The sequence below is a fragment of the Plectropomus leopardus genome, chromosome 23 (genome assembly GCF_026936395.1).
Source record: "Plectropomus leopardus strain MGB_pleo_1.0 chromosome 23, ASM2693639v1, whole genome shotgun sequence".
Classification (NCBI taxonomy): domain Eukaryota; kingdom Metazoa; phylum Chordata; class Actinopteri; order Perciformes; family Serranidae; genus Plectropomus; species Plectropomus leopardus.
This window is the reverse complement of record NC_142198.1, coordinates 7,903,938-7,922,447: the sequence shown is the minus strand read 5'-3', so window position 1 is coordinate 7,922,447 and position 18,510 is coordinate 7,903,938.

Here is an 18,510-nt window from a genome sequence, read left to right as displayed (position 1 = left end):
CATGAATTAAAGTCATAGCCAACCGCATTTAGAAAGTGTAAAATTAAATTAACCATCAGTTTATAAAAGCTCACACAACTCAAGCAGTATAGTCCAAGTCTTATTTATTTAGTACATGCCACTATTCTTGAAGGACATTGACTCTGGACTCTATGTCACTTTGCAGGTCTAACAACATCCTGTTTGAAGTACACTTTGACATATAAATTACCAACATCCATGAAGCTTTAATAAAAAATTCTGTGTTGTCAAGATGAGTAAATAGTTTATTACGACTAACAAGATAAAGTTAACATCCCACAGAAATTGAGTTAAGAAACCTATCGTGCCATGGTTTGGAAGCAGTCTGTGAAGGCTTGAAACAATGTTTACTTTTTAAAGGTTCAGATGGTGATTCACAGCAGTTGCACAATGTAGAGATATGAGATGTTGTGAAGCCAAGCAAGAGAAGTCAGTCTGCACTGTTTACACTATAAGATGAAATATACATGCCTTATCAGGAGATGTATTAAGATAAGACCTTGGATTCTCTGAAATACAGGATTTAAAAAGGAGGATGAAGTAAGTACAAAGATATCGAGGAAGACTGTAATCAGTGAATGATAAAAGATCAGAGCATAAGTTAAATAATTAGTGTTGTCTGATCCTGATTTTCTACCCTTTCCCTCCGCTTTGAGATTGCAATGTTTGTTTACTTTCAGTCCTTTGGTCCCTGCTATCCGTTGGTGGGGTTTTTTTGTTTATGTTTTACAGAAACTATAAAGAGATTTATGTTTCTTTATGCCACTACAACAAAATATGGGTCTAAAATGACAGTATGTTGTAACCTTGCTGGTTTTTGGTATGTAATGTGTCCTTTATATGATGTTTTTATGTCTGCATTCGGGTGACAGCTGTGGCTAGAGGCATTATGTTTTCAGCCTTGAACTGTTTAGATTTCGGTGGTCAAAGGTCAAGTTCTCTGTGACCTCACAAAACATGTTTTTGGACATAACTCAAGAATTCATTACCAAATTATTAAAGAGTTTCACATAAATGTTGAATAGGTTAAAGTGATTACATTTTATATTCCTAAGGTCAAAGGTCAGCTTCACTATGACATCATAATGTGATGCAAAAACAATAGAGTGGTGAAGTAATGAGTCCTAAAATGTGGAAGTCCGTTAGACTTTTAGAACTTCTGGTTCCCTCGTCTTTAAGTCTGTTGGTTTTTTGAATGGGTTTTTGGTAAAATGCCTTAAATAAAGTCTGTGGTTAACACAGGCTAAAGGTATTTACATGTTTATTTTTCTGCAACATAAAGTCCGTCCACTTAAACACGATTTTTGAACTTTAAAGGTTTTTCTCATCTTTAAAAATGGCAGTCACTAACAAATGGCTACATGGAACGACAGTGTTTGTCGGGGACGTTAGGCATCATCACACCGCACACAGAAACTCATTAAACGCACTTGTCCGCCTTAACAGCTTTACAGTTTTGCACTCGAACTTGTAGATTTATCTGTTTTTAATATTTTTTTGATCGTGTTTGAACATGTTTTTACAGTGTTTGTAAGGGTGAAGTTTAAGTCGTGTGACCACAATGTAGTTTGTGTATAGCCTAACAATAGCTTTTTGCTTCTGACAATTTTATTACACTTCAAAACACACAAAAATTGTGTTCATCTGTGAAGATTATCACGCTGAACAAAAGGTGTATCATGAACTTGTGTTCGCCGGAGAGCTTATTTTTGGCGATATCTGAAAATCACATTCAAAAATCCCATAAGGTTTTTGAGGAGGGAACCAGTGCAATGCTTTCTTCCTTGTTGGCCTACAAATATATGTCATCTCTTCACCACTCTATTTTCTGGCCATTATTCTATGACAGCATTTCCCAAACCTCTCCTCAAGTACCACTTGTTCTGCATGTTTTAGATCTCCATGTGACGGATCATTCAAATTATCAGCTTGTCATGAACTCCTGAAGCTGCTTGATATCTCAGCTGTGTTGCATCAGGGAGAGATCTAGAACATGCAGGATAAGTGGTACCTCGAAGAGAGGTGCAGGAAACGCGGTTTTAAGTCGTAACTCAGGAGCAGAAGGGGAGACATTTGGTCAGATACTGAATTGGTGACACTGATCTTGTGTCCACCTTTAAACTGTGCTGATTGTAAAGATCGTCTGTGCTGCCGTGGGGAAAATGTATGTGAAGCATTCATGTTTTCACAGTCGTGGATGTAAACTGCAAACTTGACCAGTTCCCAGACAAATGAAAAGGCAAGGAGGCAATCCTAGTTTGATCATTTCTTTGTGGGCTCTGCAGTCTTTGATTTGGTGTTGCTGTTATGTCACTGCTGTCAGAAGACTTCACAAGAAATGCCCTTTGGGAAACTTTTCATAGTAGATAAAATATTTACGACATAATCTTTCCTCTTAGCTCAACAAGAGCAGCATAAACAAACTTCAAAGTTTTGTTCATCATGATTACACCATGTGGTGTTGATTGGACTGCTGAAGTATTTTGTCTTCTGTCAAGGGAAGAGCATTCATCCTCTCATCATCACCTGACTGCAGCGGGATGGATCAGCGGACGGAAGGAGGTGGTCTTCCTGTGTGGTTTCAAGCAGGATTTCCTTCAGTCTGTCCAGAAATGCTCTGTCCTCCCTCTGGCCCCGTGTCCTCTAACTTGACCTGAGGACACAGTGACCTGCCAATGCTCTGTCACTCTGCCTGGGAACAATGAAGAGTATACAGACAATCCTTAAAACAATCAATCAATGGTCAATCAATCTAGTCTGATCTCTGATGAAAGGTAGTAAACAATATTGTAAGAAGAAAACAAAATGTATTTACATTGGTGGCATTTATTTGAGTAAGTAGAGAAAATCTCAGACATCGGTTGTTGCGATTTGGCTTTAGAAAGGTCTTGTTTGACAATATACAGTAATTTACACTTGAGATGGAGCAGTGACTCGCCACATGTGTGATGTTGAATTGTAATGAAAGACGCATTAAAGGTCTGCTTTTGTTTTCAAAGTTAAAAAGTGTTGTTTCACTCATTGTTGAATTATCAGTGAGGAAACTGAAGTCTGAACTGTCCTGTTCCTGTTCCCTGCTACTTCCTGCTCTGCTATCTGTGAAGTCGTGCTGCTAGCACAGTCTCCTTCCTTAGTTTATCCTGGATGCTTATGTCTAAATGGAACATTTTCTGTGGACCTAAGCCTTATTTTTCACACGCATATCTAACAATAGCAAGCTCAAGTTTAGGACTGTAATGACAAAGCTGTGACAAATGTTTGGCATAGCCAAGGGATATGACTTGTTATTGTAGGAGTGTGGAGTGTAAATGGATTTAGGGTGGGCCTTGACACATTTATGGGTGGTGCGCTGGCAACCAAAGTAAGACGGGTTCTGTAGTGAAAAAGAATCACTCCTATGGGAATAAATACAGAAATGCCGAAATTTACTGTTGACAAGTTGAAGTTGGAATTTAAAGGCTTGTTGGTATTCTATTTCAGACCTGAATGTCTTGTCTGGTTTAGAAAAAGCTAAGGTAAAGGTAGATGTCCAAAGTTTTAAAGACAAGAGACTCTACTTTGAACTGAATGACCATGACAATATGATGTGAGGTATGTGGTTGTAATAGGGGTGAGTGATACGTCTGTCAACTGTCAGATTTTGTCATACTGGTTATACTGTATTAACCTGTCCTTTAACGTCTTCTGCAGGCTTATTAGGAAATTTTGTGCAAACGCAAAAAGCAGAGCTGTTCGGCTTAATGTTGAATTTTCTCATCATTTTTGCCTCACTGTGAAGACGTACTTTGATTTTGGCTAATCCACTACACAAGCTAACATTTCTCTTTGTTCAGTTTCAAGTCAGCTTTTTCTTGTAGCTTCCAGGACATTTTTCATTTTCTCAGTGGGTTCCGTTTTTGTGCTCCCTCACATTATGATCCATCCATTTGATGTGTCCACACCTTCAAGCTGCTCATGTGAATCGTCTTGTGATACACTTAAGGTGCTGAAGCAATGCCGAATGGCAAGCCAAGGAATCTGTACCTGCCAAATGGTCTGATGAATGTACACAGTTAAGAACTTGCGTCATCCAGCTTCAGTTGCCAGAACCTTGATGATGCATCTAGCTTGCTGAAGTACTCTGGCTTTGCAAACTGTGACATTATTTCCCCTCTTGTATGTAGTTTGAAGTGTTCTCTCTTTATTGCTCTGTATAGATCACATTGATCTATGCAGACTCTGGGCTTCCCATTAATTTTGTCCACAATGACAAGGGAACTGACCCACTATGCTGGCTCATCAATTCTTTCAATACTTTCAAGCTTTCCTTCCTGCCCAATGTTGCTTTCAGCAGCTTTTGAAAAGCAAATGGCACTTTTCGGCAAGGAAAAGATGAGTGACTCTGTCCGTTGGTTTTACTCCTTTTTTTAGCTTCAGGATCAATGCTTTTCTTCTAAACTGCATTGCATGCATCTTGTCTCACTGTATCCACACCACAGCTCTCAATGAACAATTCCTTTGTTTGTGTTCTCAGTCTCTGCAGCTCTAAACAGCATTTTTGTTTTTTTCCAGTTCCAGATCTTGCTCTCTTAATAGCCTCTCCCCTTAGACTATTATCCAGAATCCCACTCACAAGTTTGTCTTTTATTGAGTCTGTCAGTCCTGCAAACTCACGTCTTGCTCCTGTTTCTTACCTCTGTCACGTACTGATCAATTGTCTCTCCTGTTTTCTGTACGCACGTGAAGAGTCTGTGTCTCTCAAATGTCACATTTGCAGTATGACTCAGATTTCTAAGTTGTGTCCAACTTCATTTTATCATCCTCAGTGTTACACCTGAAATTGCTGTAAACTTCCAGCGCTTCATCACTGACAACATACTTGCATTTTTTCATTCTTTATCAGCGCTGATCGCCACCAGGTACAATTAAAGAGGTTTCCTGAATTTTCTAAAAATTTCAGCCACATTATGTGTCAGCTCCAGGGTGGAAGGTGTAATCCTTCCATTTCACCTCATTATGTCCACTTTCTCCCACGGTAAGTAAGCTAACAATGTCCTCTGCTGGCCTGTGACAGGTACCACGCTGAGTTAGCTTGTTAGCTTGTTGCTAATGTGATCCAGTAACGTGGCTGTCTTACTTTGTTACTTTAGATGTTCGGAGTTCCTCCTCAAGTCCATCTTTTGACATCATGTATTATTTGTGTTGTGGGCCCTCTAGTAATGACACGTTGGTAACTTGACGAGGTTGCACTTTGTAGCAACTTCAATCAATCACATGTTTACAGAACACTGTTGTTGTGTTAGTGTAGCTCATAAAAACTCAACACTGTGCATGCTCCAACTAATAGACATACACAAGGGAGGCAGATCACTAGCTGCTTATTACAACTGTGACATCATAAAATTTATACAAAGTTCGTCATTTTTGTGATTTTGTGTAAGTGTATTTTAAACCTCATCAATAGCTCATTTTTCACTTGACTGGGTTAAAAGTTTTGGTGAACATCTAAGAGACCCTAAGGAAACTTGGCAAAATGTAATTTTGTAATCCATTGCTTGTATTGTGTTGTTGCATCTTAAACATTCAATGGGCCTCATGGATATTTATTTAAGTACTCCAGCAAAACATCTGCTTCAGGGCAGTTAAAATAACTGTGCAACATGCAGTTTTTTATTAATTGCAAAATAGCTTTTGCATTAGATCTTTATAAGTGACTTTGTTGTCTTCAAGCTCTAGGAGGGCATTCACCATGTTCATTCAGATTTATGAGGATAAGTCTCTTCTGTTTTCTGATGCGTGTACTATCCTCAACTACAGACTTGTAATCCTTTGCTCCAGGCATGAGCCTGGAATTACTGGTTATCCCCAAAAAAACCTCACTTGCATTTCAATGTCCTTATATAGGGGCTAACTTAGGCTCCAATTCCCCCAACGTCCCCTTATCATTCAGCAACTTTCTGGCTTTAAATTCTTGCGCTGTCTTTGTTATTGTCCAATTTGATGATGCTAAAGTAAGCATCTGGACTTATGTTTGAGGTGAAAAAATGGTGATTAATTAAGAAGCCTGTCCAAGTCTTTACATTCATCACAGGGCTTGGGTGACGGTTCTCCCTGAGGAATAGCCACTGCAAGACACTGGGTAATGTCATGTGCCACAGCTTGCTGTAATTTAAAATACTTGCATTTTCCACAGCTGGCTTTGTCTCTTCAGCTGGTAGCACAAGGCTTCAGGGGAAAAAATCCTGCACTTAAGGCTTTCATTGATGGTTGCCACTTTTGCAGCATGTATTGATGACATGACAGCGGCAGATGTTATTGTGTAGTCTTCATATTCAGTCATTTGCATATCTTTCTGCTTCACTTGTGTGTTTTGAGTCCTTCATCACACAGTGCAGACACCATATCTGTTCAAGCTTGATAGAACTTCTTGTGTGTGTTGTTAGCTCCTTTGCTTTCTCTTTATTTATGAAACTCAGTGTGCATCTCTGTCTACTGTTAGGATGCAAGTTGAAGGGATCACAGCACTGCTTTTAAAAGAAAACTATATTTTAACAAAAAGTGCTTCTTGTAATATAAACAGTGAAGTCATACATACATTCAGAACATTCACTTTTTTTTAAAGATTTTTTTTTTTTTACATTTTAGCCTTTATTAGACAGGACAGATTAATAGTGTGAAAAGGGGAGCGAGAGAGGGGTTCACATGCAGCAAAGGGCTCAGAATGGGAGTCGAATCTGAGGTCGCTGTGGCAAGGACACTGCCTACATTCATGGGGCGCCTGCTTTATCCACTCAGCCACCGACACCCCTGCATATCCACTTTTCAACTTCAGTAGCTCTTTGTCTGTTCCTAAATGAGCCATTAGTGCATGCTGTCTTGTGTTAGTTAGACAGTTAGTTTTATCCTTTTTTTGGTTGTTTTTTTCAACTATATCATAGTGTTTTGGGCCATTTTTGCAACATTCTAGGCTATCATGTGTCTGCATGCTATACTGTGTGGTTGTCAGCTGTTTTTTGGACATGTCATATTTTGACATTTTTCGCCATACTATAGTATGGCATTTTCGGTAATTTTTTCGACATGCTTTTTTATAGTCTTTTTGGCAGCTTTTGCAACATCCTATGCTATGGCATGTCTTTACAAGCAATAATAAGTGGTTTTCAGGCATGTTTTGGACAAAATTTGACAGAAAGTCATAATATAGAATTTTGAAAACAACAGTATAGCCAAATATCTCAAATTTTGACATGTCTAAAAAATGGCTGAAAGCTGCTTTTATACCTTATAGTACTATACAGTGTTGAAAAAACTTCCCAAACGACCCCAAAATCCATGAAAAAACGTGTTCAAAAAATGAAAAAAACAGCAAGGCAATAAGTATGGCGAAAATGTCAAAAAACACCTGAAAACCTAAAATAAAAATAGCATGTAAAGGCGTATTATAATATACAGTGTTGAAGAAACATCCAAAAAAGGCCCCAAAACCCATAAAATAGCATGCTGAAAGGCTATAGTCAGGAAAATGTCAGCAATGAAAGTTGCAAAAAGAGCCATTTTTTCGACGTGCCGAATTATGCTGTTTGGGGCTGTTTTGACAACTTTCTTTGCTATGGCGTGTTTAAGAAGGTTATTCTAAGCGATTTCCAGCTGTTTTCAACAGTTTTTGGGACGTGTCAAATTTTGACATTTTTGCCTTACTATAGCCTTGGATTTTTGGTCATGATTTCGACATGCCAAAATCATCTTTTTTGGGCTGTTTTGACAACTTTCTTTGCTATGGCTTGTTTAAGAAGGTTATTCTAAGCGATTTCCAGCTGTTTTCAACAGTTTTTGGGACGTGTCAAATTTTGACATTTTTGCCTTACTATAGCCTTGGATTTTTGGTCATGATTTCGACATGCCAAAATCATCTTTTTTGGGCTGTTTTGACAACTTTCTTTGCTATGGCGTAGTTAAGAAGGTTGTTCTAAGCGATTTCCAGCTGTTTTCAACAGTTTTTGGGACGTGTCAAATTTTGACATTTTTGCCTTACTATAGCCTTGGATTTTTGGTCATGAGTTCGACATGCCAAATTCTGCATTTTTGGGTTCTTTTTGCAACTGTCTTTGCTATGGTGTGTTTAAGAAGGTTATTCTAAGCGATTTCCAGCTGTTTTCAACAGTTTTTGGGACGTGTCAAATTTTGACATTTTTGCCTTACTATAGCCTTGGATTTTTGGTCATGATTTCGACATGCCAAAATCATCTTTTTTGGGCTGTTTTGACAACTTTCTTTGCTATGGCTTGTTTAAGAAGGTTATTCTAAGCGATTTCCAGCTGTTTTCAACAGTTTTTGGGATGTGTCAAATTTTGACATTTTTGCCTTACTATAGCCTTGGATTTTTGGTCATGAGTTCGACATGCCAAATTCTGCATTTTTGGGTTCTTTTTGCAACTGTCTTTGCTATGGTGTGTTTAAGAAGGTTATTCTAAGCGATTTCCAGCTGTTTTCAACAGTTTTTGGGACGTGTCAAATTTTGACATTTTTGCCTTACTATAGCCTTGGATTTTTGGTCATGAGTTCGACATGCTAAATTCTGCATTTTTGGGCTCTTTTTGACAACTTTCTTTGCTATGGCTTGTTTAAGAAGGTTATTCTAAGCGAGTCCCAGCTGTTTTCAACAGTTTTTGGGACGTGTCAAATTTTGACATTTTTGCCTTACTATAGCCTTGGATTTTTGGTCATGATTTCGACATGCCAAAATCATCTTTTTTGGGCTGTTTTGACAACTTTCTTTGCTATGGCTTAGTTAAGAAGGTTATTCTAAGCGATTTCCAGTTGTTTTCAACAGTTTTTGGGACATGTCAAATTTTGACATTTTTGCCTTACTATAGCCTTGGATTTTTGGTCATGATTTCGACATGCCAAAATCATCTTTTTTGGGCTGTTTTGACAACTTTCTTTGCTATGGCGTAGTTAAGAAGGTTATTCTAAGCGATTTCCAGCTGTTTTCAACAGTTTTTGGGACGTGTCAAATTTTGACATTTTTGCCTTACTATAGCCTTGGATTTTTGGTCATGAGTTCGACATGCCAAATTCTGCATTTTTGGGTTCTTTTTGCAACTGTCTTTGCTATGGTGTGTTTAAGAAGGTTATTCTAAGCGATTTCCAGCTGTTTTCAACAGTTTTTGGGACGTGTCAAATTTTGACATTTTTGCCTTACTATAGCCTTGGATTTTTGGTCATGATTTCGACATGCCAAAATCAGCTTTTTTGGGCTGTTTTGACAACTTTCTTTGCTATGGCTTGTTTAAGGAGGTTATTCTAAGCGATTTCCAGTTGTTTTCAACAGTTTTTGGGACGTGTCAAATTTTGACATTTTTGCCTTACTATAGCCTTGGATTTTTGGTCATGAGTTCGACATGCTAAATTCTGCATTTTTGGGCTCTTTTTGCAACTTTCTTTGCTATGGCGTGTTTAAGAAGGTTATTCTAAGCGATTTCCAGCTGTTTTCAACAGTTTTTGGGACGTGTCAAATTTTGACATTTTTGCCTTACTATAGCCTTGGATTTTTGGTCATGAGTTCGACATGCCAAATTCTGCATTTTTGGGCTCTTTTTGCAACTTTCTTTGCTATGGCGTGTTTAAGAAGGTTATTCTAAGCGATTTCCAGTTGTTTTCAACAGTTTTTGGGACGTGTCAAATTTTGACATTTTTGCCTTACTATAGCCTTGGATTTTTGGTCATGAGTTCGACATGCCAAATTCTGCATTTTTGGGTTCTTTTTGCAACTGTCTTTGCTATGGCGTGTTTAAGAAGGTTATTCTAAGCGATTTCCAGCTGTTTTCAACAGTTTTTGGGACGTGTCAAATTTTGACATTTTTGCCTTACTATAGCCTTGGATTTTTGGTCATGATTTCGACATGCCAAAATCAGCTTTTTTGGGTTCTTTTTGCAACTGTCTTTGCTATGGTGTGTTTAAGAAGGTTATTCTAAGCAATTTCCAGCTGTTTTCAACAGTTTTTGGGACGTGTCAAATTTTGACATTTTTGCCTTACTATAGCCTTGGATTTTTGGTCATGAGTTCGACATGCCAAATTCTGCATTTTTGGGTTCTTTTTGCAACTGTCTTTGCTATGGCGTAGTTAAGAAGGTTATTCTAAGCGATTTCCAGCTGTTTTCAACAGTTTTTGGGACGTGTCAAATTTTGACATTTTTGCCTTACTATAGCCTTGGATTTTTGGTCATGATTTCGACATGCCAAAATCAGCTTTTTTGGGTTCTTTTTGCAACTGTCTTTGCTATGGTGTGTTTAAGAAGGTTATTCTAAGCGATTTCCAGCTGTTTTCAACAGTTTTTGGGACGTGTCAAATTTTGACATTTTTGCCTTACTATAGCCTTGGATTTTTGGTCATGATTTCGACATGCCAAAATCATCTTTTTTGGGCTGTTTTGACAACTGTCTTTGCTATGGCGTGTTTAAGAAGGTTATTCTAAGCGATTTCCAGCTGTTTTCAACAGTTTTTGGGACGTGTCAAATTTTGACATTTTTGCCTTACTATAGCCTTGGATTTTTGGTCATGAGTTCGACATGCCAAATTCTGCATTTTTGGGTTCTTTTTGCAACTGTCTTTGCTATGGCGTGTTTAAGAAGGTTATTCTAAGCGATTTCCAGCTGTTTTCAACAGTTTTTGGGACGTGTCAAATTTTGACATTTTTGCCTTACTATAGCCTTGGATTTTTGGTCATGAGTTCGACATGCTAAATTCTGCATTTTTGGGCTCTTTTTGCAACTTTCTTTGCTATGGCGTAGTTAAGAAGGTTATTCTAAGCGATTTCCAGCTGTTTTCAACAGTTTTTGGGACGTGTCAAATTTTGACATTTTTGCCTTACTATAGCCTTGGATTTTTGGTCATGATTTCGACATGCCAAAATCATCTTTTTTGGGCTGTTTTGACAACTTTCTTTGCTATGGCGTGTTTAAGAAGGTTATTCTAAGCGATTTCCAGCTGTTTTCAACAGTTTTTGGGACGTGTCAAATTTTGACATTTTTGCCTTACTATAGCCTTGGATTTTTGGTCATGATTTCGACATGCCAAAATCATCTTTTTTGGGCTGTTTTGACAACTTTCTTTGCTATGGCGTGTTTAAGGAGGTTATTCTAAGCGATTTCCAGTTGTTTTCAACAGTTTTTGGGACGTGTCAAATTTTGACATTTTTGCCTTACTATAGCCTTGGATTTTTGGTCATGAGTTCGACATGCCAAATTCTGCATTTTTGGGCTCTTTTTGCAACTTTCTTTGCTATGGCGTAGTTAAGAAGGTTATTCTAAGCGATTTCCAGCTGTTTTCAACAGTTTTTGGGACGTGTCAAATTTTGACATTTTTGCCTTACTATAGCCTTGGATTTTTGGTCATGAGTTCGACATGCCAAAATCATCTTTTTTGGGCTGTTTTGACAACTTTCTTTGCTATGGCGTGTTTAAGGAGGTTATTCTAAGCGATTTCCAGCTGTTTTCAACAGTTTTTGGGACGTGTCAAATTTTGACATTTTTGCCTTACTATAGCCTTGGATTTTTGGTCATGAGTTCGACATGCCAAATTCTGCATTGTTGGGTTCTGTTGGCAAGTGGCTTTGCTATGGCATGTTTAGGAAGGTTATTCTAAGCGATATCCAGCTGTTTTCAACAGTTTTTGGGACGTGTCAAATTTTGACATTTTTGCCTTACTATAGCCTTGGATTTTTGGTCATGAGTTCGACATGCCAAAATCAGCTTTTTTGGATTCTTTTTGCAACTGTCTTTGCTATGGCGTGTTTAAGAAGGTTATTCTAAGCGATTTCCAGCTGTTTTCAACAGTTTTTGGGACGTGTCAAATTTTGACATTTTTGCCTTACTATAGCCTTGGATTTTTGGTCATGAGTTCGACATGCCAAATTCTGCATTTTTGGGTTCTTTTTGCAATTGTCTTTGCTATGGCGTGTTTAAGAAGGTTATTCTAAGCGATTTCCAGCTGTTTTCAACAGTTTTTGGGACGTGTCAAATTTTGACATTTTTGCCTTACTATAGCCTTGGATTTTTGGTCATGATTTCGACATGCTAAATTCTGCATTTTTGGGCTCTTTTGCAACTTTCTTTGCTATGGCGTGTTTAAGAAGGTTATTCTAAGCGATTTCCAGCTGTTTTCAACAGTTTTTGGGACGTGTCAAATTTTGACATTTTTGCCTTACTATAGCCTTGGATTTTTGGTCATGATTTCGACATGCCAAAATCATCTTTTTTGGGCTGTTTTGACAACTTTCTTTGCTATGGCGTGTTTAAGAAGGTTATTCTAAGCGATTTCCAGCTGTTTTCAACAGTTTTTGGGACGTGTCAAATTTTGACATTTTTGCCTTACTATAGCCTTGGATTTTTGGTCATGATTTCGACATGCCAAAATCATCTTTTTTGGGCTGTTTTTACAACTTTCTTTGCTATGGCGTGTTTAAGAAGGTTATTCTAAGCGATTTCCAGCTGTTTTCAACAGTTTTTGGGACGTGTCAAATTTTGACATTTTTGCCTTACTATAGCCTTGGATTTTTGGTCATGAGTTCGACATGCCAAATTCTGCATTTTGGGTTCTTTTTGCAACTGTCTTTGCTATGGCGTGTTTAAGAAGGTTATTCTAAGCGATTTCCAGCTGTTTTCAACAGTTTTTGGGACGTGTCAAATTTTGACATTTTGCCTTACTATAGCCTTGGATTTTTGGTCATGATTTCGACATGCCAAAATCAGCTTTTTTGGGCTGTTTTGACAACTTTCTTTGCTATGGCGTGTTTAAGGAGGTTATTCTAAGCGATTTCCAGTTGTTTTCAACAGTTTTTGGGACGTGTCAAATTTTGACATTTTTGCCTTACTATAGCCTTGGATTTTTGGTCATGATTTCGACATGCTAAATTCTGCATTTTTGAGCTCTTTTTGCAACTTTCTTTGCTATGGCGTAGTTAAGAAGGTTATTCTAAGCGATTTCCAGCTGTTTTCAACAGTTTTTGGGACGTGTCAAATTTTGACATTTTTGCCTTACTATAGCCTTGGATTTTTGGTCATGAGTTCAACATGCCAAAATCAGCTTTTTTGGGCTCTTTTTGCAACTGTCTTTGCTATGGTGTGTTTAAGAAGGTTATTCTAAGCGATTTCCAGCTGTTTTCAACAGTTTTTGGGACGTGTCAAATTTTGACATTTTTGCCTTACTATAGCCTTGGATTTTTGGTCATGATTTCGACATGCCAAAATCATCTTTTTTGGGCTGTTTTGACAACTTTCTTTGCTATGGCGTGTTTAAGGAGGTTATTCTAAGCGATTTCCAGCTGTTTTCAACAGTTTTTGGGACGTGTCAAATTTTGACATTTTTGCCTTACTATAGCCTTGGATTTTTGGTCATGAGTTCGACATGCCAAATTCTGCATTTTTGGGTTCTTTTTGCAACTGTCTTTGCTATGGCGTGTTTAAGAAGGTTATTCTAAGCGATTTCCAGCTGTTTTCAACAGTTTTTGGGACGTGTCAAATTTTGACATTTTTGCCTTACTATAGCCTTGGATTTTTGGTCATGATTTCGACATGCTAAATTCTGCATTTTTGGGCTCTTTTTGCAACTTTCTTTGCTATGGCGTGTTTAAGAAGGTTATTCTAAGCGATTTCCAGCTGTTTTCAACAGTTTTTGGGACGTGTCAAATTTTGACATTTTTGCCTTACTATAGCCTTGGATTTTTGGTCATGATTTCGACATGCCAAAATCATCTTTTTTGGGCTGTTTTGACAACTTTCTTTGCTATGGCGTGTTTAAGAAGGTTATTCTAAGCGATTTCCAGCTGTTTTCAACAGTTTTTGGGACGTGTCAAATTTTGACATTTTTGCCTTACTATAGCCTTGGATTTTTGGTCATGATTTCGACATGCCAAAATCAGCTTTTTTGGGCTGTTTTGACAACTTTCTGTGCTATGGCGTGTTTAAGAAGGTTATTCTAAGCGATTTCCAGCTGTTTTCAACAGTTTTTGGGACGTGTCAAATTTTGACATTTTTGCCTTACTATAGCCTTGGATTTTTGGTCATGAGTTCGACATGCCAAATTCTGCATTTTTGGGTTCTTTTTGCAACTGTCTTTGCTATGGCGTGTTTAAGAAGGTTATTCTAAGCGATTTCCAGCTGTTTTCAACAGTTTTTGGGACGTGTCAAATTTTGACATTTTTGCCTTACTATAGCCTTGGATTTTTGGTCATGATTTCGACATGCCAAAATCATCTTTTTTGGGCTGTTTTGACAACTTTCTTTGCTATGGCGTGTTTAAGGAGGTTATTCTAAGCGATTTCCAGTTGTTTTCAGCAGTTTTTGGGACGTGTCAAATTTTGACATTTTTGCCTTACTATAGCCTTGGATTTTTGGTCATGAGTTCGACATGCTAAATTCTGCATTTTTGGGCTCTTTTTGCAACTTTCTTTGCTATGGCGTAGTTAAGAAGGCTATTCTAAGCGATTTCCAGCTGTTTTCAACAGTTTTTGGGACGTGTCAAATTTTGACATTTTTGCCTTACTATAGCCTTGGATTTTTGGTCATGAGTTCAACATGCCAAAATCAGCTTTTTTGGGCTCTTTTTGCAACTGTCTTTGCTATGGTGTGTTTAAGAAGGTTATTCTAAGCGATTTCCAGCTGTTTTCAACAGTTTTTGGGACGTGTCAAATTTTGACATTTTTGCCTTACTATAGCCTTGGATTTTTGGTCATGATTTCGACATGCCAAAATCATCTTTTTTGGGCTGTTTTGACAACTTTCTTTGCTATGGCGTGTTTAAGAAGGTTATTCTAGCGATTTCCAGTTGTTTTCAACAGTTTTTGGGACGTGTCAAATTTTGACATTTTTGCCTTACTATAGCCTTGGATTTTTGGTCATGAGTTCGACATGCTAAATTCTGCATTTTTGGGCTCTTTTTACAACTTTCTTTGCTATGGCGTAGTTAAGAAGGCTATTCTAAGCGATTTCCAGCTGTTTTCAACAGTTTTTGGGACGTGTCAAATTTTGACATTTTTGCCTTACTATAGCCTTGGATTTTTGGTCATGAGTTCGACATGCCAAAATCAGCTTTTTTGGGTTCTTTTTGCAACTTTCTTTGCTATGGCGTGTTTAAGAAGGTTATTCTAAGCGATTTCCAGCTGTTTTCAACAGTTTTTGGGACGTGTCAAATTTTGACATTTTGCCTTACTATAGCCTTGGATTTTTGGTCATGATTTCGACATGCCAAAATCATCTTTTTGGGCTGTTTTGACAACTTTCTTTGCTATGGCTTGTTTAAGGAGGTTATTCTAAGCGATTTCCAGTTGTTTTCAACAGTTTTTGGGACGTGTCAAATTTTGACATTTTTGCCTTACTATAGCCTTGGATTTTTGGTCATGATTTCGACATGCCAAAATCATCTTTTTTGGGCTGTTTTGACAACTTTTTTTGCTATGGCGTGTTTAAGAAGGTTATTCTAAGCGATTTACAGCTGTTTTCAACAGTTTTTGGGACGTGTCAAATTTTGACATTTTTGCCTTACTATAGCCTTGGATTTTTGGTCATGAGTTCGACATGCCAAATTCTGCATTTTGGGTTCTTTTGACAACTGTCTTTGCTATGGCGTGTTTAAGAAGGTTATTCTAAGCGATTTCCAGCTGTTTTCAACAGTTTTTGGGACGTGTCAAATTTTGACATTTTTGCCTTACTATAGCCTTGGATTTTTGGTCATGATTTCGACATGCCATAATCAGCATTTTGGGCTGTTTGACAACTTTCTTTGCTATGGCGTGTTTAAGGAGGTTATTCTAAGCGATTTCCAGTTGTTTTCAACAGTTTTTGGGATGTGTCAAATTTTGACATTTTTGCCTTACTATAGCCTTGGATTTTTGGTCATGAGTTCGACATGCCAAATTCTGCATTTTTGGGCTCTTTTTGCGATTTTTTTTGCTATGGCGTGTTTAAGGAGGTTATTCTAAGTGATTTCCAGCTGTTTTCAACAGTTTTTGGGACGTGTCAAATTTTGACATTTTTGCCTTACTATAGCCTTGGATTTTTGGTCATGATTTCGACATGCCAAAATCATCTTTTTTGGGCTGTTTTGACAACTTTCTTTGCTATGGCGTGTTTAAGAAGGTTATTCTAAGCGATTTCCAGCTGTTTTCAACAGTTTTTGGGACGTGTCAAATTTTGACATTTTTGCCTTACTATAGCCTTGGATTTTTGGTCATGAGTTCGACATGCCAAAATCTTCTTTGTTGGACTGTTTTATCAACTTTCTTTGCTATGGCGTGTTTAAGAAGGTTATTCTAAGCGATTTCCAGCTGTTTTCAACAGTTTTTGGGACGTGTCAAATTTTGACATTTTTGCCTTACTATAGCCTTGGATTTTTGGTCATGAGTTCGACATGCCAAATTCTGCATTTTTGGGTTCTTTTTGCAACTGTCTTTGCTATGGCGTGTTTAAGAAGGTTATTCTAAGCGATTTCCAGCTGTTTTCAACAGTTTTTGGGACGTGTCAAATTTTGACATTTTTGCCTTACTATAGCCTTGGATTTTTGGTCATGATTTCGACATGCTAAATTCTGCATTTTTGGGCTCTTTTTGCAACTGTCTTTGCTATGGCGTGTTTAAGAAGGTTATTCTAAGCGATTTCCAGCTGTTTTCAACAGTTTTTGGGACGTGTCAAATTTTGACATTTTCTCCTTACTATAGCCTTGGATTTTTGGTCATGATTTCGACATGCCAAAATCAGCTTTTTTGGGTTCTTTTTGCAACTGTCTTTGCTATGGTGTGTTTAAGAAGGTTATTCTAAGCAATTTCCAGCTGTTTTCAACAGTTTTTGGGACGTGTCAAATTTTGACATTTTTGCCTTACTATAGCCTTGGATTTTTGGTCATGATTTGACATGCCAAAATCATCTTTTTGGGCTGTTTGACAACTTTCTTTGCTATGGCGTGTTTAAGGAGGTTATTCTAAGCGATTTCCAGTTGTTTTCAACAGTTTTTGGGACGTGTCAAATTTTGACATTTTTGCCTTACTATAGCCTTGGATTTTTGGTCATGAGTTCGACATGCTAAATTCTGCATTTTTGGGCTCTTTTTGCAACTTTCTTTGCTATGGCGTAGTTAAGAAGGTTATTCTAAGCGATTTCCAGCTGTTTTCAACAGTTTTTGGGACGTGTCAAATTTTGACATTTTTGCCTTACTATAGCCTTGGATTTTTGGTCATGAGTTCGACATGCCAAATTCTGCATTTTTGGGTTCTTTTTGCAACTGTCTTTGCTATGGCGTGTTTAAGAAGGTTATTCTAAGCGATTTCCAGCTGTTTTCAACAGTTTTTGGGACGTGTCAAATTTTGACATTTTTGCCTTACTATAGCCTTGGATTTTTGGTCATGATTTCGACATGCCAAAATCATCTTTTGGGCTGTTTTGACAACTTTCTTTGCTATGGCGTGTTTAAGGAGGTTATTCTAGCGATTTCCAGTTGTTTTCAACAGTTTTTGGGACGTGTCAAATTTTGACATTTTGCCTTACTATAGCCTTGGATTTTTGGTCATGAGTTCGACATGCTAAATTCTGCATTTTTGGGCTCTTTTTGCAACTTTCTTTGCTATGGCGTGTTTAAGAAGGTTATTCTAAGCGATTTCCAGCTGTTTTCAACAGTTTTTGGGACGTGTCAAATTTTGACATTTTTGCCTTACTATAGCCTTGGATTTTTGGTCATGATTTCGACATGCCAAAATCAGCTTTTTTGGGTTCTTTTTGCAACTGTCTTTGCTATGGTGTGTTTAAGAAGGTTATTCTAAGCGATTTCCAGCTGTTTTCAACAGTTTTTGGGACGTGTCAAATTTTGACATTTTTGCCTTACTATAGCCTTGGATTTTTGGTCATGATTTCGACATGCCAAAATCATCTTTTTTGGGCTGTTTTGACAACTTTCTTTGCTATGGCGTGTTTAAGAAGGTTATTCTAAGCGATTTCCAGCTGTTTTCAACAGTTTTTGGGACGTGTCAAATTTTGACATTTTTGCCTTACTATAGCCTTGGATTTTTGGTCATGATTTCGACATGCCAAAATCATCTTTTTTGGGCTGTTTTGACAACTTTCTTTGCTATGGCGTGTTTAAGGAGGTTATTCTAAGCGATTTCCAGTTGTTTTCAACAGTTTTTGGGACGTGTCAAATTTTGACATTTTTGCCTTACTATAGCCTTGGATTTTTGGTCATGAGTTCGACATGCTAAATTCTGCATTTTTGGGCTCTTTTTGCAACTTTCTTTGCTATGGCGTAGTTAAGAAGGCTATTCTAAGCGATTTCCAGTTGTTTTCAACAGTTTTTGGGACGTGTCAAATTTTGACATTTTTGCCTTACTATAGCCTTGGATTTTTGGTCATGATTTCGACATGCCAAAATCATCTTTTTTGGGCTGTTTTGACAACTTTCTTTGCTATGGCTTGTTTAAGGAGGTTATTCTAAGCGATTTCCAGTTGTTTTCAACAGTTTTTGGGAT